The sequence below is a fragment of the Rhinolophus hipposideros genome (assembly GCF_964194185.1).
Source record: "Rhinolophus hipposideros genome assembly, chromosome: 13".
Lineage (NCBI taxonomy): Eukaryota > Metazoa > Chordata > Mammalia > Chiroptera > Rhinolophidae > Rhinolophus > Rhinolophus hipposideros.
In genome coordinates, this window is record NC_138059.1 from 74,945,378 (window position 1) to 74,970,144 (window position 24,767).

A 24,767-nucleotide genomic window follows, 5' to 3' on the forward strand; every position below is an offset into this window, starting at 1 on the left:
ATATTTCAACAAATATTCATGTTCCTACTTCCCAGCTTTGACAAATATTGTCATATTTATTTGAAATCTTTTGGGGTCAAAATTCCATAGTTTCTTACCCTGTCATGGGTTTAGGAAAAGTTGTGCTCTCATAAATACTTGGTGTTTTTTTTTATATAAATTAGGGTGAGAATAATGCCCTTTCCAGATGTGTATATGCCAGGTTGGAGCCACAAGTCCCCGCAACTTAAGTGTTGTTTCTTTTCCAGTGCTGATAAAACGCTACCAAGAGTCAGCTTCCCCACTTAGTACACACACCTGTCATCTGCAGTCACGTCAGTTCTTTAAATGCCAACCAGCAACATTAAGGATTCAAGCGGATTTTCTCCCTTCAGAAGTTACCCAAGTCCCAAAGCAGCTTGACTTGAAAACCTGAAACGTGGTTTCGTATGTCGGGGTACGTGATAGGCGTTCTCTTGGACTTGGGATTGAAGGCACATCACACTTTGTTTCCTTAAGTGGATCTTCAGAAAAGGCAGCTCAGTCCGATGGCCAGCAGGATGAGGAGCGTGTGTCTGTGTCTCTGCGGAGAGGTATTTTCTTCCTTTCTTCCCAAATAACAGCTGATGGGTGTTCCCCTCCAGCCTCAAGGAGACTTAGTACAGTTGTTTCTGTTATGGAAACTTATGTTATCACTCAGCTTCACAGTGGTTCTTAAAGATAAGAATGACTTTAAATCTTCTATATGTTAATAAGAACAAAACATGTTTTACAAATCAGTCATTAATTTCCCTTGGTATGCAATTAGATTAATAGTGCTATCGCAGTAACCCTTGTGTTACGACATTATTAGTTGTAATGAAAACACATTCGTTTCAGAGGACTAATACTTGCTGCAGCATCTTAACATTTGCCACTAGCCCAGCTCACGGGGGATTTGGGCCGCTCAGACACGCGTCCTGTGGAACTCAACTCCGTCAGCCATTACAGATGTGGAATTAGAAGCGAAACCCCAAGACTGAGATGAGCTTCCCATCATTTCCGTCTGCCACTTTCTCTGGAAACCAAATTAGGGAGACAGAGGGCTTATTTCTAAATGTTTGGGTAAGGACGTGCTGCGCGGTGGCAGTCAGCAGGCTCAGATGACACCTTCCGGAATCTGGTTCGTCATTGTTCCTGTGTGGGCAGTGAACACAAAAACAGAAGCTCTTATGGTAAGGAGCTGCTGGAAAATTCAGGGGGCTTTGTGACGTGACAGTTATCAAAGAACTTATTTCTCTACAGCAGTCAGATGTTCTTCAAGTACGAAGTTCAAAAGGAGTTAGAAAGCTGACTAGAGTAAATGGATGAGCACATTACAACCAGAATTTTGGTTTAAAATAATAGTATCACTCTTTTACATGTACTTCTAGCTTTAACAACCTAATTTTATTTCTACTTTTTGTTTCCCAAGTCACCATCAACTGGTATTAATTGCACTTTTCTAAAGCCACCTACATTGCAAAGTTAATTAATGAGATTAGTATATCACTTCATTTGTATAACTAATGGAGACCGAGAAAATAGTCATTCATGGTTCATTTTCTTCAGGAAATTACAACCTACAAGACGGGCAGACACTTCTGGAACTAGCTGCCAACGAGAGAGACGACTGTTGATCAGATATGTGCCGAGTGCTTTTCCTCTCCTTCCTCACAATCCAGAGGAAGAAATGAAAGTAACATGAAGAAATGACCTGAGTGAGATCACTTCTGAGTGAAACCAGATATGCTGAGAGATGACTTTTTTTGGAGGCGGCGAGGGGAAGAGAAAAGTTTTAGAATCTGACAGACCAAATTCAAATCTGAATTTGAATCCTGGCTCTGAGATTTACTTGCTGTAGAATCTTATAGTTTGCTCATGTATAAAATTATCAAAACATTACACAGGCTGTTTTTAAGACTAAATTAGATAATGTGTAAAGTCCAGTGCTGTGACCCATTAAAAGTTCGTCCCTCGCCCTCAGTCCTTTACTGTAAGCATGATTATATCCAAACAAAGAGGAGATGGCAGATGGACATGAGGAAAAGGGACTAGCAAATATTTATAAATAGGTAAGGTTTGGATTTTTCTTACAAGACAGGTAGGTTGTTGATTAATAAAAGAGAAAACCTGAGCACTCCAGGTCTGTGGGCAAAGCACTAAGAAAAATCCAAGTGGTTATTACTAAGGAAAGATTGTTATTTTTAAATTTTCCAAATGGTATTTTGAGGTGATACCTGGTTTCAGCTCTGACATGTAAAGAGCTGACGTGTTGGTACTCCATCCTTTCAGAAAGAAAAAGCTGAACAAACTAAAAACCAGTGATTTTTCTTGGCTGCCTCAGAGACATGGGTTTGCAGGGCGAGCTGGCACCCCAGATCTGGAGACACCCCAGCATCTCCAGACGCAGCGTCTGCCACAAACGGGCTGGACCGAGAGAAAGAAACTCCCGAGGCTGAGTCTTAAGAGGTATCATTTTCTGTTCTTTACCTGCAGGGATCCCACCTGTTTTCAAGGTGAAGCTCCAGGAAGCATATAGCTCATGGGCTACCATGGGAGGACCAGCGTGAGCCCTGGAAATGCACGCAGGGCCTACTCTCTGGGGAGAAGACCACCTCGTCGCAGAAAAGGGCACCCCTCCCGCACAGAGAACTCCGCTGGACCTTCACCCAGAACATGCTGGGGTCCCTGCAGGTAAAACCCGGCAGGTAAAACCCAGATACACACAGCTGGTGGACTTCTCAGAGAAGTTTAAACAACTGTGATTCAGATACAAAGGGCTGTAACGGAAAAAGGAAGCAAAATGCAAAAACAGATGGGTAATATAAAATAAAAAACAGATAAAAACTCTCAGGAAGACTCACAAGGAAATGCTAGAAATGAAAATTATTGTAACAGAAATACAGGATGGCTTAATGGCTTATGAGTGTTCTGGGCAGGAACCAGGAAGGAGTCAGTGAGCTTCCAGATGGATCCACAGAAACCTTCCAGTCAGAAACCTTCCAGTAAGAGGTGGGGGAGGCACAAAGAGCCCATGGGCCGTTGGCATATCATATGCTTGATGGTTAAAGGGGCTACAGGTCCTTCGGATTCCTCCTCTCAGAGGGGAGGCCCTGTACTCTCCCTTCGAATATTGGAGACTTCTGTGACAACCTGATTAACTGAATAAGATAGAAGTTATGCTTTGCCAGTGTTTGGGCCCAGACATTAATAGAGATAAGAAGCTTCTATGGATTGTCTCTTGGAAGTTTACTCTTAAAATCCAGCTGCCATTATGTGAGGAAGCTCAAGCAAGCCCATAACGCAGGCCCAGGTAGAGAGGAGCCAAAGCCCCAGATCGTGACCCAGGCCTAGGCAGAGAAGAGCCAAACCCCCGGCCCGTGACCCAGGCCCAGGCAGAGAGGAGCCAAAGCCCCAGACCGTGACCCAGGCCCAGGCAGAGAAGAGCCAAAGCCCCAGACCGTGACCCAGGCCCAGGCAGAGAGGAGCCAAAGCCCCAGACCATGACTTAGGCTGAGTTCCCAAGCAACTGCCAGGATCAGCTCACCAGGCACAGACCTGAGCCTTTCTGGGAGTGGGAGCCCCAGCCTGCGTTCAGTGCACCCAACCTATGCCACCTGAGGCAGAGACAGGACACTACATTTTAAGGTGGTTTGTTCCACAGAGATCGACATAAGAAGACTGGCATATGTGCACTGTCCACAGCACAGGGTTATGGGTCACGCAAGAGATGCTCTGCAAGCCATTTTCCAGCTGGGACAAGGAGACGCCTAAGACGTAGCCAGAAGAACTGGTGGAAGAGAGTTTCAGGCAGGAAGACGGGCGCGCTAGATTCAAAAGTGCAGAGAGAAATGGAAGACCTCATTTTCATTAGATAATAGGATATGACGAGGAAAATGGTCAGAGCTAAGTCTAGAGAGAGACCAGAGTATAACACATCTTCTTTTGTTTGTCTGAACAAGGCACTAGGAATTTATCATGAAGGCATCAAAAATATGGTAGTGGATTAAAGTTTTATAGAATGTGAACGCCTCAAACAGAGACATACTGGGGACTCGTGGCTGACTTCTGTTCTACTTGATGGGACTAAATTATTGAAACGCAGAGTTTGGGGAGAGAATGAGAATGTGGGGATAATGATTTTCAAATCTCCTTCCCTCGATATACCAATAGCCAAGACTCGTGTAGCTGATCACAGATCTGACCCAGAGAATATCCTACGCTGAAACAAAGAAGGACCCAAAAGCTCTGTCACATCTTGGCCTCAGGACAGAGAAAAATGAGAGATCAGTTAAATGAGTTTTCTTCCTCAGCTTTGCCCCCCAACCCTACTCAAGTTTGTTCTCCAAAGTAAATGAGGCGTGGTAAACGCACATATATAGTGGGATACAGTGAGGCAGATATACTGGGACTCAGAGATTAAAAATGAGACTAATGATATGCTCCATGAGATATAAAAAAGGAAGATATGATCTTATGGGAGAAACACTGAAAACCAGCACCTTTAATATGTGAAGAAGTAACCGAGTGGCAGCAGTCATGTCAGGGAGCTGTCAGATGAGGTGGGGAAATGACTCTTGTATGCCTTATTTCCTGTACCCTACACAAGGCACAGTAAGACTCCAGAAATTCAGTTGTGCACCAAAAGTCCTTAGAGGTCTTGAACACTGTGTGAGAAAACTGACCTGAAACTTGGAAGGAAGTCAAAAGATGACTGCATGCCTTTGTAAGTCATACTGAAGTATCCAAAGATGAACACGTCCACCCAATGATTATTTAATTTGCAAAGGGTATGCCATTTCTGTTACATGACTAACTCTCGATCAGAATCCAGATTCTGTGTGAAGTCATATGCTCAACTGTAGACTTCTCTTCGGTAGCAAAGATAATCTCAAAGTTATGACCTCACTGCTTAGAAATATGACGAAGAACTTTTATCAGAAAAGTCCTTTCAGCATTTTTTCAGTTAATGTCTATATAACTCCTCATCCCTTGAATTCTCCTTTCGACAAGCTTTACCACCCTGATGTTTGCTTCATTTAGTAACCTAAAGACATTGTAAACACATATTTAGCACATATTTGTGGTACAAGCTGAGAATCATATTTGTAACTCATTGAAAATTATACTTTGGTGGCACCGATGGAGGGCTTAGAACACAATGACGAAGCTGAAATGAGTGACGACGAACGGATGGAGACCAACATGAGAAACAGAGATTACAGTTGTGGATTCTAGCTCATTTCCTGCCCCCAGACCAGGTAAGACCAGGTTAGACTGGTCAGTAGGCCAAGGAGAAGACCAGATTATTTCCTCTACAGCAGAGGCCTGTGTGGTCATATTGCCATGAAGTCTGGAAAGCCAAAGCCCCACCAGATGTCCCCACAAAATACTATCTTGAAAATAAGCCCACAGTAAAATCTCCAAGACTTAAAAATTGGCGGAACCATACAAGTAATTCTGGGTTATCAAAACAACTAATTAAATTACAGAATTAGACTAAGTTAACTGAATTGGAACAGATTTAATTTTCTTGAGTTATACAGGTGAGTGGGTAGTTATGATAAATATCCGATCAGTTATATAAAAATTAAAGTCTTATTTTCTTTGTATATCTGAATAATGAATGATTTTGTGATACAACTCACTACAACAGAGAAAGCAAAGGGGAAAACAAAGTCTCAACTAACCATTAGTTAATTCAAATAAAAAATATTGAGCACATACAGTAGGTAGAACACTGGGCATTGTGTGGTAATACAGCGATGAATGAGACCTCCTGCTTTCCACTAAGGAAATCTCTTATAGGAAATGTTCTTGTAAACAAAGAAATCACCACGTGGTCACTAACAGTTACATGTAAAGCTCGGGACATGCGGAGTGCCGACTCCATCACAGTGCAGTGACAAGAGAAGGCTTCTCAGCAGGTGATGCAGAGGTGAATTTTATAACCTAGGACAGAGTAGGGAGGGTGTCACCAACGCTAGGATCCATTCCTCCAAAGACTACTGCTCCTACAGGACATGGGCACCTAAAGGGAACAGAGGACTTCTGGTTCACGGCATCTTAGACTTTTTATAAGTTACACAATATCCACTGTAGTGATTAGTCTTTGGGGCCAGACCGTGCCACAACGCAAGTCTGACTTGGCGAGAAAAACTTCCACAGAAAGGCTGTGTTACCTTTGGGACGGTCCACTCAGTTCTCCCACCTCTCATCCTGGAAAGAGCCCTTCAGAAAGGACAAGAGGTTCTCCGTGAATGGCACGTCCAGTTCCCGTAACAGTTCATGATTTCTGTCATCAGCACATTCCAGGTAATACTTTGAATATTAATATACCTACATTATATGTATCAGTGTGGTTCCATTACTACAAAAAGGGACATCTGGCATTTGTCCAAACCCATAGGACATACACCAAGAGTGAAACTGAATGTAAACTGGGGACTCTGGGTGATGATGAGGTGTCACTGCAGGGTCATCAGTTGTGACAAATGCCCCACAAATGCTGGTGGGGGTGCTGACAGCGGGGGGCGGGGGGTGCTTTGCGGAGATAGCAGACATGTGGAAACTATTTTCCACTCAGTTTTGCTGTGAACTTAAAACTGCTCTAAAATATAATATATATATATTTTTAATTTATTGGGACAATTGTTAGTAAAATTACATAGATTTCAGGTGTACAATTCTGTATTACATCGTCTATAAATCCCACGTGTGTTCACCACCCAGAGTCAGTTCTCCTTCCATCACCATATATTTGATCCCCTTTACCCTCATCTCCCAACCCCCACCTACCCCTTACCCTCTGGTAACCACTAAACTATTGTCTGTGTCTATGAGTTTTTGTTTCTCATTTGTTTGTCTTGTTCTTTTGTTGTTTTTGGTTTATATTTTTTTAAAAAAATCATAAAATGAGACAGAAGTGAAAAAATGGAAGAAAAATAGCAGGGCATTTACAGGGATTGAGAACCATGAGAACACAACTGTAGAATTGTAACTGGAGAAAGGAACGATTCAATGCAGATAATGAAGCCCTGTCACCTGACCCCGCCTGTGGGACACAGATAAGAAGGAAAGCCCCTTGGGCCAGCAGATGAGATTTCCCAGCCATCTCCTCGTCCTTCTACACTGTGCCCATGTGACCGCAGACCCCAGCACAGCCCTGCTCCTGTACTCAGCCTCACTTGCCCTCTTGAGGGTCCCCGCGCCTGAAGCCCCAGCCCTGTCCCTGTGCCCTGCAGTGCCTGGGGCTCAGACTGCGTGAAGGGAGGGAGAAGACACTAGAAGAAGAGCGTTGTGAGGCCTTCTCATCCCATCCCAAGCCCCGTCTCCTACTCTGTGGGTCCGTTGGAACGTCGTCATGAGGTTCGGGAATACCCGTGGATTCCTCGACTCCTTCCTGTTGGCTCTTGTTCTTTCAGAGGAAAGAAAAAGAAACAGACCCAGGAAGGTACATGTCCTCCCCCAGCACCCGGACAACCTGCCTCACTGCCCTTCACACCTCCTTTGCCCTCGGCTCCAGGCCATTCGCTTTGGCTTTCCCAGGACGAGGGTCACTGTGCCACAGCCACGTGGGAACATCAACAGAAAGACAGTCCCCTGAGTCAAGCCCGTGACATGCCACCCCATGAACGGGGCACCTCTGGCCAAACAGTGGCCTTCGCCTTAACATCTCAGAGCCAATGATGGGCGGGAAATGAAGCCCTGAGCTTCTCAGACCAGCGCTGGAGGGGACAGACATAAGTCGCGTGGCTGCCCCTCAGGAAGCATCCTGTCCTTTAAGCATATGTCACATTACCCCAATGTGACATGCTAAATGTATGCAGCCTGTTTAACTGGAAACTTGAAATGTCTTTAGGCTACAATTTGACTAAATTTTACTTTGGCTCTTAATAAAAAGCCAACATACAAAACCTTGCTGTATTATTCACAATTTCATTAAACAGTTACCCAGTTTATAAATCTTCGTTTCGATAATCTTAATTTGCAGGACTGTTTCTTCACATTTTTTCCAGTAATTTCTGTGCCCAAACCACGAGGCCAAATAAATTCTAGGAATGAGAATTCCTAAAATCCCAGTGGCTGCGGCACACTTCCTCCTGTTTATAGAAGAGAGGAGGTGGTGTTCCACAGGCAGACATATATTCCTCTAATGTGTAAGGCGCACAGGTCCCAGATGTAGCAACTTTTAACTCACTCCGTCAGCACAAGCTATCGCAGCCCTCGTCAGTATTTCTGATGAGGATGGAAATTCGGACTCACATACCATATCTACATTAGTGACCGAAGGTTGGAAACTGCATTAAAATTTCAGAGCATACATTCAGTATTGAAGTACAAGACTATCTCTCTCCAGATATTCCTTCTGAAAATAATGTGATGCTGTAATGCGTTTGATGCCTCAGGAAAAGGAACGCGTTGCCTTAGAAACACCGGATTTGCTCGGGCTCCACAGCATCCTTGGAGAGCACAGGCTTGGATGCATCCAGGCTTCTAATCCGGGGCACACGCCGCAGTCCTGGGTGGTGACACAGAGCTGGCACACTCACCCTCGTCCTGTGACCTCCTCAGATGTGGAAGTGAGAGGGCCTGGAATGCAATGCTGGGGAGCAAACTGTTTTTAGCGAGCATAGGGAACATTTTTTAGCTCCCTTACTCAGTTCAAAACAATAAATAATGCAACTTAGTTTGTCATCTTCTGAGGAAATTGTGTAGCTTTCAAGATTTTCTCAGACATTTAATTCACAGCTTAGAAGGAAGAAATATTTGCTCAAATATTTTCATATTTTATTACTTTTTATTTTAGGACATGGGTCTAATCATTTTTTTGCAGAAGGTTACTGCTCATCCAATTTCATGGGGTTATTGGTTCATATCACAGATGTAAAACTTCAAGTATTAGTTATTTCATCTTTTCTAAAAATACAAACCACTGGAGGTCAGAGAAATGGCATTGGCTTATCTCTCAAACACAAATAGAACTCGGGGACCACTGACGCATTTAAGGAAAGAGGCTCCAGTTCCCTGTGTAAAATCTTGAAGTGATTACTGCCTTCTTTCTGCCGCATCTCCTCTAAACAAGGTGTTACCAACAGTCACCAGTGCTGTGCTTTAAATTAAAAAGTGCAGGTGGGACTTCTTATGCTCCATACCTTTAAAGATTATTCATTCACAAATAAAGGTGGTACTTAAAACTGCATAAACCCTCCCACATCATGTTTTGTTAAGGACCAAATTATTTTACTAATAATCTCTACGGAACAGACTGAAGGTTACTATGTAATTGCTGAGAATGTGGCATGCATACGACACTTGCACCAATAAATAAAACTTCATGTAAAGTACAGCACAGGGAATACAGTCAATAATGTCATGTAAGTAGGTGTGGTGCCACGTGGGGACTGGACTTATTTGGGGGAATCACCTCGTAAGGTGCACGAATGTCTAATCACCACGTTGTACACCTGAAACCAACGTGACACTGTGTGCCAACTGTACTTGGAAAGTAGACTGACATAAAAACTGAAGGTACTGATGATGTAATTTACAGCGCTGGCTGCCTTCCCGAGACGCGTGGTTTCCGCCCGTCAGCAGAGTGGGTTTACGCTGCCTGAGTGTAGAGGGCGTTGGTCACGCGCAGTGACCACCCTGCGCTGTTGCTGTGCGTTCCTGTGTCTGGACTTGACCTTCCCACCCCCTGACTTGGGCTCAGCTATTGGACGCGCTTTGGCTGGTTGGATGTAAGCAGACATGACAACACGCTGTCCCAGCAGAAGCGTTTGAAGGCGTCTGTGTGTTTTTCCTCTAACTCTGGCCCCCATTCTCCACCATGAGGGCATCACAGCCTGGGTTGTGACGCCCACTCACTGAGCCTGGCTTCTGAAGGGAGAGGACGAGCGAGCCCAACAGAGGGACAGCCCTCACCTACACTGGCCTCCAAATAAATGCTTGTTGCCTTAGGTTTCTGGTGTTTAGAGTGACTGTTGCTCAAGGAAGGGCCAAGTCACAGAGAAATTTACACCAGAAGCTGATGATACAACAAAAATATGTGAAACGTGTCTCTGGACTTGGCTGGAGCATGGAGGTGAGTGGTGTATATGGCTGGTAAAACGGCAATAATGTGAACGATAGAAAGTAGACCACATGGAACCACGGCCTTGGACCTAGAATTCTCCTTACAAATGTTAGTTACTAGCTGAACTTGATACACTCTACAAACGAGAGATCGGTGAGAAAAGAATTGGTTTGTGTACAAGCAGGAGTAGAAACACTCACAAAAAATCTAGAATGTAGGGACTTCTCAGACTTGGAAGGTGTAGTGATTTCCCTCCCCCACTGGCAGAGCCATTCAGTGACACAGTCTGAGGACAAAAGTCCCAACCGTGGTCCTACCAGGGTGACAGGGCGTCAGCCAAGGAGTGACCCCCTTATTATGGTCTGTGATTGGGTTACTGTGGCGCCAGAACATGCTCTCAGGGTGAGCAAACACCGATGGCGTCTCACCCAAGCCTTCCAGAGACGTGCTCTGTCACAGCAGCATGAAACTGCTGGTGTGGCTCCTGGTGCACAGAAGTGATGAATCAACCAGGTCAGAGTCACGAAACCGCCTCAGTGCTGCCGGCTAGGATTGAGGAGGGAGTGTGCCGAGATTTAAAACAACCCTTGAACATCCGACTTCTGAAGGGCGGGACGCAGGCTGGACAGAAGGGCTGCTTGGTGACTGAGAGGGGACGGTCTCCAGAGATCTCTTCAGAGGAGGACAGAGCTGCCGTAAAGGGGGAAGGACCTCCTGAGGCAGGCCGGGGCCGTGGGACAGGACTGGGAGCTAGCGCCAGAGCAGCAGGCAGGGCTCACTCGGACCCCGAGCCCCTGAACCCGGGGTTCCAGAATCCCTGAGCACCAGTGTCCCCTCCCTCTCCCAGGGGGCATCCCGCTGTCCTCAGTGTGGCTGTCAGACGACAGCATGTGGGTGCAGAGGGCGCCATGACTTACGAGTCTCAGGTCCATCAGCACCTGGGCTTCGAGGCTGAAGCACTGTGAAGAGCGGTGGAGGGAGACTGTGGAGGGGTGGATGTGTGTGTGTGTCTGTGCGTGTGTGTGCACGCACATGTGTGTGTGTGTGCGCGTGTGTACGTGTGCACATGTGTGTACATGTGTGCACATGTGTGCTTTTGTGCATGTGTATGTTTGTGTGTGTGCACGTGTGTGCATGTGTGCGTCTGTATGTGTGCACGTGTGTGCTTTTGTGTGCTTTGTGTGTACATGTGTGTACGTATGTGTGCGCGTGTGTACATGTGTACGTGTGTGCACGTGTGCGCATTTGTGTGTGCATGCGTGTGCTTTGTGTGTACGTGTGTTACATGTGTATACGTGCGTGCGCACGTGTGTGCATGTGCGCGTCTGTATGTGTGCACGTGTGTGCTTTTGTGTGCTTTGTGTGTGCATGTGTGTACGTATGTGTGCGCGTGTTTACATGTGTGCGTGTGTGCACGTGTGCGCATTTGTGTGTGTGCTTTGTGTGTGCATGTGTGCACGTGTGTGTACGTGTGTGCGCGCGTGTGTGCACACGTGTGTGCACACGTGTGTGCGTGTGTGTGGCGGGGGTAAAGGAGTGCAGCCTGCGGTAGGATTTACGATGAGTTAACAATGGTCTCATCCTTCGCTACCCGTGCGGGCTTCCGTGGGCGGCCGCCCGGACCGCGGGCTGTGGCCAGGTGCCTTGCTCCGGCCACCACTGGGAGCAGTGAGGACGGGGCCACCTGGCAGCCATGGGTGCGGTGACTCGCTCCCCTTCCCTCCCCGCACCTTGCGCAAAAGACCGCCCACGGCTGCGCGCTCAGCCGGGGCCCCACGAGGAGGAACAGAGGCCTCCACGCCACTGTCATTGCAGAGGCGCCGGCGTGCCCCGCTCACTCACGGACAGACCGACGGCTGGACCTGCGACCGCGCAGCGCTGTGAGTGGCCGCGCCGGCCGAGGCCGAGGGAGAAGCAGCGGCGAGACGCCCAGGGTCTCCGGCTGCCCCCGGGCAGCAACGAGGCTCACAGCCGGTCGCGAGCAACTGCGAGTCCTCCCTCGTCGGGGAGGCCGGGCTGCCCCTCCGGCCGCCACGCGGCTGTTTCTAGTCTTCTGGGGGACAGCAGCACTTTTCTTCCTCCTGAAACTCGGTCCAAGTGGCGCCCCATCGCGCTGCCTTCCGAAGAACACGCAGCCCTTCTCCAGGCACCGGGCAGCCCCTCCCACTGGCGACGCCTGGCAGCACACCCGCGGAAGGACACCGGATTGCCGCCCACGTGGAAAAGCGCACGGGCCCCATCGCCAGATGTGTCTAAGGACACGGGTCTGTTCAGTGACGCACGCGAGGCAGCGGTCACCGCCTGGCTCCTTGGTGACCTTCCTCCAGGTGACACAGACGGCACCAACCCTCAGTAAGACCAGAACCGAGAAGGGCCATCAGCATAGTGGCCTCAAGGGGCCCAGCGCGTCAAGGGGCACGCCCTTCACAGAGGACACGGAGGACAGTGCCCCGCGTGGGGCAGGGCGGCCACAGGAGCAGAGGGTGCGACTGCTCCTTCCGTGCAGAGCCCCCAGAGCTGAGTGGATCTGACAGCGGTCCCACATCAGGGCCTTCTGCAGCTCTGCCTGCGGAACCGCTGAGGCTGCATGGCGCTCTGCCAGCTGGAACACGAACGTCACAGACACAGACTGGCTGACAGGGTCCGTTCTGCAGACAGGGGCTTGGCAACGGGAAGGAAGAGCAGGGATTTAAAACACTGGCTCTCAGCGCCAGGGGTCACTGAGCGGGCAGCAGGAGAAGGTAACAGGATGATGCCCAGAGCCTTTCTGACTTAGGCTGACCAGACATCAGAATTCTGGGCGACAACATGCTCTTCTGCCTCACGTCATCTTCACTGGGCACCAGGCTAGCAATCTCGAAAATGAAGGTAAACAATCTTTGAATACTGATCATAGCTGAGAATAGCTGACTCTTTTGCTGGGTCATAAATGTATGACTTTGACTCATTGGATGATTCGGAAAAGGTACGGTCACTGACCAAGAAAGAGGAAACACAGATGGGACGAGTGACTGTAGTCACAGGGGAGAAAAACTAGGCACTAATTAATTTACGATTTCCTTTCCATATGATGTCACATGGCCAATCTCTGACAGGGCCCTATGGCTTTTGTGCAGTTTGATGACATCAGACTTGGTTTTTCAGAAAAGTGCGTGAGAGTAGGGCATGCCGCTTTCAGCATAAGCACCTAATTTATGGAACTCATTATGGCTCCAAATATAAATATATTCACATTTATCCTGAGGTGACATCCTAGAATATGGGTCACCCTATAGAGTCCCTTAGCTCCTAACTTGGCGTTCTTCAAGGGCCACATGTCATCCCTCCATCAGTGTCCTATCTGAGTACAGTCACACGCAATGGCAGTTTGATCCATCCTCACTTTCACTTCTGTCATTTGCACGTCCACGCCTGGATTTGCACGCGTTCACTAGGATAGCTTGCCACAGCACGCCCAGCCCAAGGGGGCACACCTGTGACACTCTAAGGGGGTAATCACGATGACAAAGACCATGGTGACGATGATGATGATGACCACACAATCCTCAGTGGAAAAGAAGAATAAAGTCTGAAGACTCCATTCCCTGACTTTGTAATTGACTGCAAGGCTGTAATACTTATAGCAGTGTGGCTCTGGCATGAGGACAGACACAGAACAATGGAACAGGACAGAGAGCCCAGAAAGAAACTTGCGCATACACGGTCCGTTGACTTTCCACAAGGTTGCCAAGACCATTCAGTGAAGGGAAGGGCAGTCTTTTCAACAAATGCTGTGGGGACGCTGGGTATCCACATGCAAAAGAGTGAAGTTGGGCCCTTAATTTACACCAGACACAAAAGTTAACTCAAAGGCCTAAACTTAAGAGCTAAAGGTATAAAAATCTGAGAAGAAAACATTGGGGGAAATTTCCTGTCATTGAATTTGGCAATAATTTCATGGACATGACACCAAAAATACAGGCAAGGAAAGAAAAAAACTGGATAAATTGGACTTCAACAAAATTAAAATCTTTTATACATCGAAGGACACTTTTGAGATAGTGAAAAGACAACCTGCAGAATGAGAATATATTTAAATACTATAACTGATAGGAGATGAACATCTAGAATATACAAACAACATCTACAACTCATCAACAACAATAATGCAAAAATGAGCAAAGGAGTTGAATAGATCTTTCTCCAAAGACCATGAAAAGATGCTTAATGTCATTATTATTAGGGAAATGCAAATCAAAACCCAGTAGGATAACACTTCACACTAGAAAGGTTATTACATATTTTTTAAAATAACAAACTAACATTGGCAAGAATGGGAAGAGATTGGAACCCCTGGGCATTGCTGGTGGAAATGTAAAATGGTGCAGCCACTGTAGGAAACAGTTTTATGGCTTCTCAAAAACTTAAGCATAGAAGTATCATATGACCCAGAAAATCCACTACTGGGTATGTATCCAAAATAGTTGAAAGCAGGGAACAGATGTCCATATAACAATGTTCATAAATGCATTATTCACAGTAGCTGAAAGGCTGAAGCAACCTGACTGGCCATCAACAATTAAGTGCAAAAACCAAATGTGCTCTATATACCCATGTATGCAATGGACTACTAATCGGCCATAAAAGAAGAATGAAAATGTGATACATGCTACAACATGGATGGACCTTTAAAACACTATGTAAAATAAGCCAGACAGAGGATAAACGTTCAATGACTCCATATATGTGAGGTAAGCAGAACAGGCAAATTCATAGACAGAGAGCAGACTGGAGGTTACCATGGTCTAACGTGGGGGGAGGGGCGGTGGGTCCCTGTTTAACGGTGCAGAGTTCATGTTGGGGGTGATTAAAAGGTTTTGGGTATAGATAGTGGTGATGGTACACCGTGCATGTATTTAATCCACGGAAGAGCATACTTACATGTGGTTGCTAATTCAGAGATCATGTCATGTATAATTTAATACAATGCAGAAAGCTCGGGCACAGCTGCATGAACCAGAAGAGCTCCCAACTCGCTCAATACTGTTCTGTGGATGGAGTCCGGGCTTGTGTCCACTTCATCCTTGCCCTCGCGGAGCATGGAGTCCGGTGGGGAGAACACTTGGTACGGGGAAACAGTGCCTTGGGCTTCTTTTCTGAACCCAGTAATTCTAGGCTCGCCTTCTCTACTGTCACGCCAGTCAGTCTCTGCGTCTTTCCCTCACTCCCCTTCCTTGCTGACAAACAGGTAAGAGTAGGAAATGGGATATGGACTTTGCGCCTTTGTGTATCAGACTTAAGCTCGTCCCTATTCTGACTGCCTTTTCCCACCAAATCTTTCATTGGAGATAACCATTGATCTCGGTGTATTTCCCTACCATTATCTTTTTCATGTCTAATCAAAACCCATCACACTGAAAGAAAAGACATTTAACTACATGTTATACCCAAAGTTAAGACTTCTTGTCCTGTCAGAAAAATCGTTCAAGAAAGGCGACAGTCACTGAATTACTGATCTTCCTGTCAACGGCCCAGCACCTTGCTCAGGTAACACAATCTGGAACCCCATGTTACCACTTTCATTTGAGGCACATGCTTTAGCAGTGGGGACGAGCGAGTTTTACACCCCTCACAGATTTGGTGTGAGGGATAAGCACCGTTCTTGCAGAATAGGGGTGAGGATCGAACGTGGTAATCCATGTAAAAGGTTGAGAATGCTCCTGGGTGTATAGTAAGTACGTGTCAGTGTGTGGTCATGTTATTTTAATGTGACTTGAAATGAAACCACAAGTATGGTTCTCTGAAGTCACCCTACTTAGTCCATTGGGAGAGAGACATGTGGGAGAATATCAAGTGCTTAGGACTGCCAAGTGGGGAGGGACCCCCAGGGGAGGGACCCAGAATACAAAGCACCTGCTCGCCTCACCCCAGAACACACGTCCTCACTGCAGGAGCCGCCTCCTGTCCTGCAGACATAAGCCCCACTCCTGCTTCTCAGTCATACGCCCCAGCGGGCTACTGTTCTGCCTACATAGTGATTTACAGATATAACAATTAAGAATAAACATTTCAGTATAACCATCACAAAGAAAGTGAGACACCAAACACAATAAACAGAAAACCAATCCATCCAGAGAAACAATGGAGAAAACAATCATTTTTAATGTGTGACCGTGAAAAAGAAACACAAACAAATCTTAAGAAAAAACAGTAAAGGACAGCAAAAGTTTTGAATAGCAAAAGTTATGTAATATAATGAACAGCTTCAAGAATTCCAACTATACCACAATGAGATATCGCCTCACCCCAGTCAGAATGGCTATCATCAACAAGACAAATAGTAACAAGTGTTGGAGAGGCTGTGGAGAAAAAGGAACCCTCATACACTGTTGGTGGGAATGCAGACTGGTGCAGCCGCTATGGAAGGCAGTGTGGAGGTTCCTCAAAAAATTACAAATAGAATTACCATATGACCCCACAATCCCTCTTCTGGGTATCTACCCAAAAAATCTGAAAACATTTATACATATAGACACGTGTGCTCCAGTGTTCATTGCAGCTTTGTTTACGGTGGCCAAGACATGGAAACAACCAAAATGTCCTTCGATAGATGAATGGATAAAGAAGTTGTGGTATATATACACAATGGAATACTATTCAGCAGTAAGAAAAGGTGATATAGGAACATTTGTGACAACATGGATGGATCTTGAGAGTATAATGCTAAGTGAAATAAGTCAGACAGAAAAAGCAGAGAATCCTATGATTTCACTGATATGTGGTATATAAACCAAAAACAACAAAAGAACAAGACAAACAAATGAGAAACAAAAACTCATAGACACAGACAATAGTTTAGTGGTTACCAGACGGTAAGGGGGGTGGGGCGTGGGAGATGAGGGTAAGGGGGATCAAATATATGGTGATGGAAGGAGAACTGACTCTGGGTGGTGAACACACAAGGGATTTATAGATGATGTAATACAGAATTGTACACCTGAAATCTATCTAACTTTACTAACAATTGTCACCCCAATAAACTTTAATTTAAAAAAAAAGAATTCCAATATTCTGTAATAACAAAAGAGAATGGATGGAGAAACTCCCCAGTCTAATAAAACAAAAACTTCCAGAATGAAAGCTCAAGTCTTTGTACTGAAAAGTGTCACTGAGTGGCATTCTGGATTAATGAAAGAAGCACAGTATTCATGGAGACCTGTCCTACTGTAACTGTAACAATACGATACATACCACAACACTAACAAGTCTCCTAAATTCTTCTGAGAGAAATGGGAGCGTTTATGAATAAAGCCAAGACTCAGCCGAGAAGTGTGGCCCACAGGCTGCGGGTTTGTGCTGGTTTGGGGACAGGGACACACTGCTCATTTGCATACTGGCCCAGTCCACTGGCACTCTGTGACAGAGTTGAGGAGCTGCGACACTGGGCCATCAGGCACAGGGCCTCACAGAGCTGGGCCTGACTCTGGGAAAGGAACGAGGAAGGGCCGGCTGGAGACTGGTACCCGGCCACAGCAGGAGGGCCTCGAAGTTCACTGGAAGCTTGAAACTAATCCCAGATCAATCCATCTGGCAGAACTTTGAAATCTGTAGGAAGAACCGACAGCTCCATAGTCAACTGGACAATGTGCATACATATCCTCCAGGCATTAAAGGAAGTCACCGGGAGGACAGGTAAACACAACATGCTTTGAAACCGAGGAAAACCCGAACCACAGATCAATCCACAAAACCAAAGCTCTCTTTGAAGAGTATCTAATAGCTGGTCCTCTTGAAGGATCAAAGAATCCGCAGAAATATCAACCGCTCAGCACCTAATCATTAAGCCCTGCTGGAAAGTTCTGTGAGGTGCTGTGCAGGTACGGCCATATTCCGGCTGCATCCCATCGGATCACCTTTGTAACAGCTCCTAGATTTCCCTTCTGGGAATTTCCTTTCCTTTGTGCAGTGAAGATTTGCCAGAGGTGGAGCAGACCTCCTTCTACACAAACAGACATCACATCCTGATGTTGAAGGGGAAATAAGATTTTAGGCTCGGAGACTAATTGGGGTGGAAAGTCACAGCAGCCGCTGTTGATGGAGTCACCACTCTGCAAACAGGAGAAGCTCCCATGCAGCGAGGGAGCCCTGGGGACAGATCACTGTCTGCTTTCTCTCAGCAACACCCTGACACTGTCCCTTGGTTCTCTGGGGTTGGTTCTATCACCCCCCAAAGCACTGACATTGCGAGAATGAAGCTGGGACAGGACCTCAGCCGTCTGGCCCAAGCCTGCTCCCTTCTCTTCTCCTGCCAAGCCATGTCCAGGAAACCCACCTTGTCTTCTGTCGCCACTGTCATGCTTGGCAACGTTCCCGAACGGAATGCCTTTTCATGACTCTAATAATGCTTTGGCCTCTGCAGATAAGCAGTCTGCTCTGCTCCCACCAGGACACACGGCCATGTGCCCTGCCCATTCCCGGGACCAATGAGCTTGGGCAGGCGCATAGATGGCTCGAACGCTCCCAGTACCCCCCGAGTGTCCCCTTAGCTCCAGTCCCCAAGGCTGCTCCTTTCCCTCAGCCCCTGCTGCCCTGGGCTTTGTCCCCCAGAGATACCAGCACACCAAAGGCTGATGTCACAACATGCTGTGCTCTCATGCCAGTCCTGTCTTTGCTGAACGCCAGTCTTAACGGAAAATTATAGGGAAAGCAGTGGACGGCCATGTCTGTACAGATCGCCTCTACTCTTTGAATCAAATGCTTTGTCTTACAAGAAGAGGTGGTGTATATACACATGCAACAGGATGGTACTCAGCCATAAGAAGAAGGAAATCCTGCCATTTGAGAAAACATGGATGGAGCTAGAGGGCATCATGCAGACAGAGAAAGAAAAATACCATGTAATTCACTTGTATGTGGAATCCAAAAAAGAAAACTAACAAACAAAAAGACTCACAGATACGGAGAACAAAACTCTTTCAAGGTTTATCACCCAGGTTATTTTACTAATGACATGCATGCTACTGGTCTAGAATATTGAGCCGCTTTCATACCTTAGGACACGCTCACCCCTTCCACATTTTCTTGTCCTTACGCTACTCCTTCACCTCGGAAACCCCCCTTCTTTTTTGGGGTGTGCATTTCTAACCATCTTTCACTATCTCAATCTCAGAAAGGACACATTCCTTGATCTTTGGGCAACAATTCCTTCACTAGCTGCCACTTCTTGTGGGAACCTCTCTCGTTGGCATTAATATTGCAGTTCTTGCTTATTCATCTTTTTCCAAAACGCAGTGTGAGACCATAAGGACAAGATTCTCGTTTTTTTCTTCTACCTTCTATTCTCATTACTTAGGACAGTGCTTGGTCTGTGGCACATTTATTAACTGAAAAGATGAATCAAAACGGTACCCACCATAACTATAATAATGGGAATGTCTACTTTCATCTCTGGATCACAGAAGAGTGTTTTTATGGCAAAACATTATTCCCCGATGAAGTTGGCCAGAGGCAAAAGGCAACTCTAAGTTAACTAACACATTAAATGACATTCAATAATATAATTCACTCATAGAGACATTAGCACCAAGTTCACGAATAAGATGAAAGTGACTCTGGTAGCGGAGGTTGGAGATAATGAGGCAAATTGAGCAAAAATTAAGCTTAGGTACAAGAAGAAGAAAAATAAACCTGTGTTATGATTCTCAGATTTGGCGAATAGAATGCAGAACGCTCGGTTAAATTTGAATTTTAGATAAGCAATGAATAATTTTTTTGGTATAAGTATTTTCATGTATTATTCAGGACCTACCTACCTATATTTTTGAAATCATTTCATAAATCTGAAATTCAAATGTAACTGGGATTCCTGTATTTTATGTGGCACACCTGACCTACATGCCAAATCAAGCTTGAATTCTAAAACAGAGCCCACGGAGGGCGTAGGAGATGCACTTGAAGTTGGCCATCAGCAGAGACCAAGGAAGTGCAACTACAAAGTCTCTTTCTCTGTCTTACTTAAAAACACAAACAAAAAGAGCTTCCCAGAATCCCAGAATGGCTCTAGAATTTTCAGGATCTCCTTTTTCTCGGAATTCCTGTCTTTGTTGAACTCTGTTCTCTGCATTGTGTTTACAACAGTTCTTTTATTTCTCTTCCAACAACTGGCGGAGCTCACTACCAAGAGTGCTCAGACAGTCGCATGTAAGTGTAGCACAGACAGCCACACATTTCAGTTTGTGTCGTATCATTTCCCTGCATGTTTAGGGAAAGCGAAGGGGGTTAAACTTTTAACTCTTGACATCACCAAGTAATGATTTAAATACCTGTTTTTAAACATATTTTGGTTATTTCCTTTTATCGCTTGACTATCTCTTGCTGTACTTTGGGGCACTTTCAAAGCAGGAGAAAAAATAATTTTCAGATGCACAGCTGAAAGGCCTTTCCATGCCCTACCCCCAAATCAGCCGGGACCATCCTTTGCAGTTCTGAAGACTCTGCTGATGTGAATATTATTGCTCATTTTGTCTGCAGACGAAATAAAACATTCAATAGTATCTTATAAATGCGTAGACAAAAAGCCTTCTACCTGCCAGCAAGGGTTTGTGTGGGGGGTGGGCTGTCCTTCCTCCAGTAGCAGACTCATCTGAATTGTGAACAGCCTCCCCCCATATACTGACAAGGAGCACCCCCATCCTGGCCCCAGGTCTTAGAAGACCTTCCTAGAAAAATGTCACACCCCCCCCTTGAATGACTCACACCCAGCCACTCCGGGAGTGTCTCCCACCGAGCCTGGTCCTTTCCTCCCTCCGTGGTGTCCAACCCGCCCTGTGAGCAACGGGCCAGAGGCTTTGAGGATGCCCTGATTTGCGGGCACTTGTCCCTCCAGTACCTTTGGCCCAGGTCCAGAGTGTCAGCCTCGCAAAAACATTCCTCCGGGTTCTTCCATCTCCCCAAATCCTCTCCTGGAGGGCAGACCTGCTGCCATGATTTAGCTAAAAGGAGAGAGCACGGAAGTGGAGGAGTCCTCGGGCCGTCCAAGACCATTTCAGATCTTCTGCAGTGTGACATGGAGATTTTCAAGGCTAGTGAGATGTTGGAAGCCTCTGGAGTAGGACTAGAACGGTGCTGTGTTTAGATTCATGTCAGATTCTTAGAGCGCAGATAGAAATTCTAATTGTGTTCACTCGTCCACACTTCGAACAGAGGAGAGAATAAATGGGTAAGTGGTGGGAAGGGGGCAATAAATCATTACTATCTAAGAGCTACACATATCAAAACTGGTTTTGGAGATTTGGGGAAGGACGCCAGTTACTGTTGTGCGTTTTGGGGGCCGCTGAGGCTATGGGAAGGGTAGCTGTTTGCAAGACAATGCCCCAGCCTTGCCCCACTCACACGGTCTCTGACATCACAGGACCCAGAGGTGACTCAGGACCGCCAGACTCCGCCCGCCCTTTCCAGCGTTTTCCTTCCTGGACACACGCACACACACACACATTCTCCCAACGCCCCCACCATGACCCCCAGCAAAGTTCAGCCACAGAAGGCACACTCACGCCCGAGCCCTTCTCTCATGGATGACACCCTGAGAGCTTCAGGAGAATTAGACGGGTTGTATCCACTGAGTACTGGCTTCTGGAGGAGGTTTTTGATGTCCCTTTAAAACAAAGCTTCACGTTTCTTTACTTTTCCATTCATCTGAATTCAAATATCCAGGAGGTCTCATTTGATCTGCCGTATATCAAAAATTAACTTTAAAATAGCCTAGTAGCTAGAATGGAATTCTTTCCCAAGGCCCCCTCTGTGTCACAGATGCCTCTCTGAGACCTGAGCACATACGCAGAATACAACCCAAATGTGGGAAGTGGCTGAGGACGGATTATTGTAATCGCTCCTGACTGGGGCTGCCGAGCCGCCTCACAGATCAGGAGGCTCACACTCACTTAATAAAAAGCCATATTTTATAAGCCATAAAGGTTACACTGGACTCTCGTTCTCTGGATTCTTAATTCAGCGCATTTGTTTGCTTACCAGCCTCCCTGTAATGCTACAGAATGAAACCTGACTGGGCTAGTTCTGCTGGTGATTTCATAATAAAAAAGTGTTTCGTTTGTCATTTTCCACTAGACGAAGAAATAGTTCTGTGTTTTCATTTGTCCACATTATGATTTCATCATGTTACTAGAAGCTGTCAAAGACTGCTGGAGAAAAACCATTATTTTTTCTTATTACCATAATCACCAAGAAGTTTTATACTTTTAACATAGTAAAGTAGGAAAAATAGTTCATAAAGGTCTTACAAGCATAAACATAAAAAAAAATAGATATTCTATTAGGAAAGACCTTGTGTGTGAGCTACAAAAAGAACTCAATGATGAATCCACAGTTCGCTGTGGCACACTCCCTGGAGTTTAGACCACGTTACGTGCCTGTTTGTTCCTGCCACAGCTGAAGGAAGAGGATGATGCCTCACCCCTCCTCCCGAGGTGCTGTTGTCTAATAGTTGTTCAATGCGGTTTACAGATGTTAAAGGCCCTGAACTTGGCTGCACTCCCCAGCGCAGCCCATGTAGAAGACGCAGCTCTCAGTTTTATATGCAGAGGTTTATGTGGCATTCGGGACCCACTCTCATTTCTCTCTGTTAGTCTCCCTCAGGTGGTGCCAGGAATTCCTCTGCTGGGGCTCAAAGTCTTCTGTGATAAAGCACTTCTCCCCAGGAGAGTGACACATTCACTTGTCAATGCATCAGCCCAGAGTGGAGCAGAGGGGAGGGGAGGGCTGCTGTGGGTGAAGCGATTGTGAGAACTGGACCGCAGTGTGTGTGCCGGGCTGTGCACTGACAGTGCGAGCAGCCGCTTTGCCAGCCCCCTGACCGTCCTAATCTCCCCCGCGGTCACTCTCCTCCTCACTGCTTGTGAGATTCACATAAACGGTGGCACCCGTATCCATAATGCACTTAGGGGCCTCTGACAAAGCCTTTCAGCTGTTGAGAGCACGGCCGGTTTGGATTTCCACACACTGAATGGCTGCCACTCACTAATGGGTAACCCACATTAGCTTACTTAGCTTGGCAGACGTGACATTTGAATTTCACTGAACCACTTTTGCGAAGGGCCAAAGCTGCTTTTGAGGCATACACGTGAAACCAGGTCAGGGCAAAACAGTGCTCTTCTGCGTGACAGCAGTAGTTTGACATTTGCTCTCCTTCTCTCTTTCTTTCAAGGACCTCTGATATGATCTTAAATTATTTCCTTTTGATGTACCTTTTCACACTTGACGTCTAAACACAGTAGTCCCCCCTTATCCACAGCATCAGCTACCCTCGGTTAACCATGGCTGAAATTGTTAAATGGAAAATCCCCAAAATAAACACTTCATAAGTTTTGAAGTCTGTGCTGTTCTGAGTAGCGGGATGAACTCTCACGCCATCCTGCTCTGTCCTGCTCAGAGCGTCACTTGTCCCTTTGCCCAGCATCTCCACACTGTGGACGCTTCCCGCCCATGAGTCACTTAGTAACTGAGTATCAGATGGACTGTCGAGCTGTCACAGTGTTTGTGCCTAGGTCACCCTTATTCTACTTAATAATGACCCCAGAGCACAAGAGTAGTAATGCTGGCAATTCAGACATACCAAAGAGAAGTGGGACAGGGCTTCCTTTAAATGGAAAGGTGAGTATGGACAGGAAAAAGCATAGTCTGCGTAGGGTTTGGTGCCATCATGGTTTCAGGCATCCACCAGGGTACTGGAATATGTCTCCTGTGGAGAAGGGGTGTCACCTGTGTGAATCTTCTTTGTGTGTGTATTGCACGTTCCTGGTGTTGGACAGGCATTGGCCGTCCTATAAGCAGACCACAAAGTATCCTTTCACAAGGACGTGTAGGGAAACACAGGAGATCACCTTCAATGGGCCGTTGTCGCTACTTTTACAGAGTTGAGCCTAATGAGCTTCCCTGAGGTTGAGACACTCAGGGACTCCTTTAAAGAGGAAGAATGTCGGCACACTTTTCCTGACCATCTCTATGGAGTTTCTTTTGCAGATGAAAGTTGCAGCCCCGTCTGGGACTGCAGGAAGCTGCCTCCCCACCCCCAGGGAACCCTGGAGCAGCGTCCCCTTGTCACCGACAATCCATGAGGAGAAGGTCCTTTGAGAGGACCACGTGCTAGCTGTAGAGCCACTCTCCCTCTGTGATGGCACACGGTGACCTCAGTGTCCTCTGTGGCCTGTGCTGCACCTTTCCCTGCCGTGCGCTTTGTCAAACAGAAGACGACACAAACATCACTCCCGTCAGTGTCTGGGGCGACATGAGCAGAGTTTAAGTGACTTGTCGGGGCCACAGCGCTTGGGCTTGGTTTGCCAGTCTGCTTAAAGAACCAAACAAACATGGTTCCAAGTCTGTGCCCATAAATTCACAGTGTAGCCCGGTAACTGCAGCGTCAGCCGTCTGGAAATTTATGGAAAGGCTCCTAGGCTTGGCAAACACCCTTCCTCTCCGCATATCCGTGGTGACTGGTGGTCCCAGTAACGGCATGTTCCCAGGAACTTCTCCCGCCGACTGCTCTGCCTGAGTCTGAATCCTGTTCCTGAACCTGGAGGAGCCGGTGCCGATTCGGGCCTCGGGGACTGTGGCACTGTCCCTTCCACACCGTCTCATGGCAGACCATTCTGTCCCCCGTCACCTCACGTCACTCACCTTGCAGGGCCCAACAGCTGAC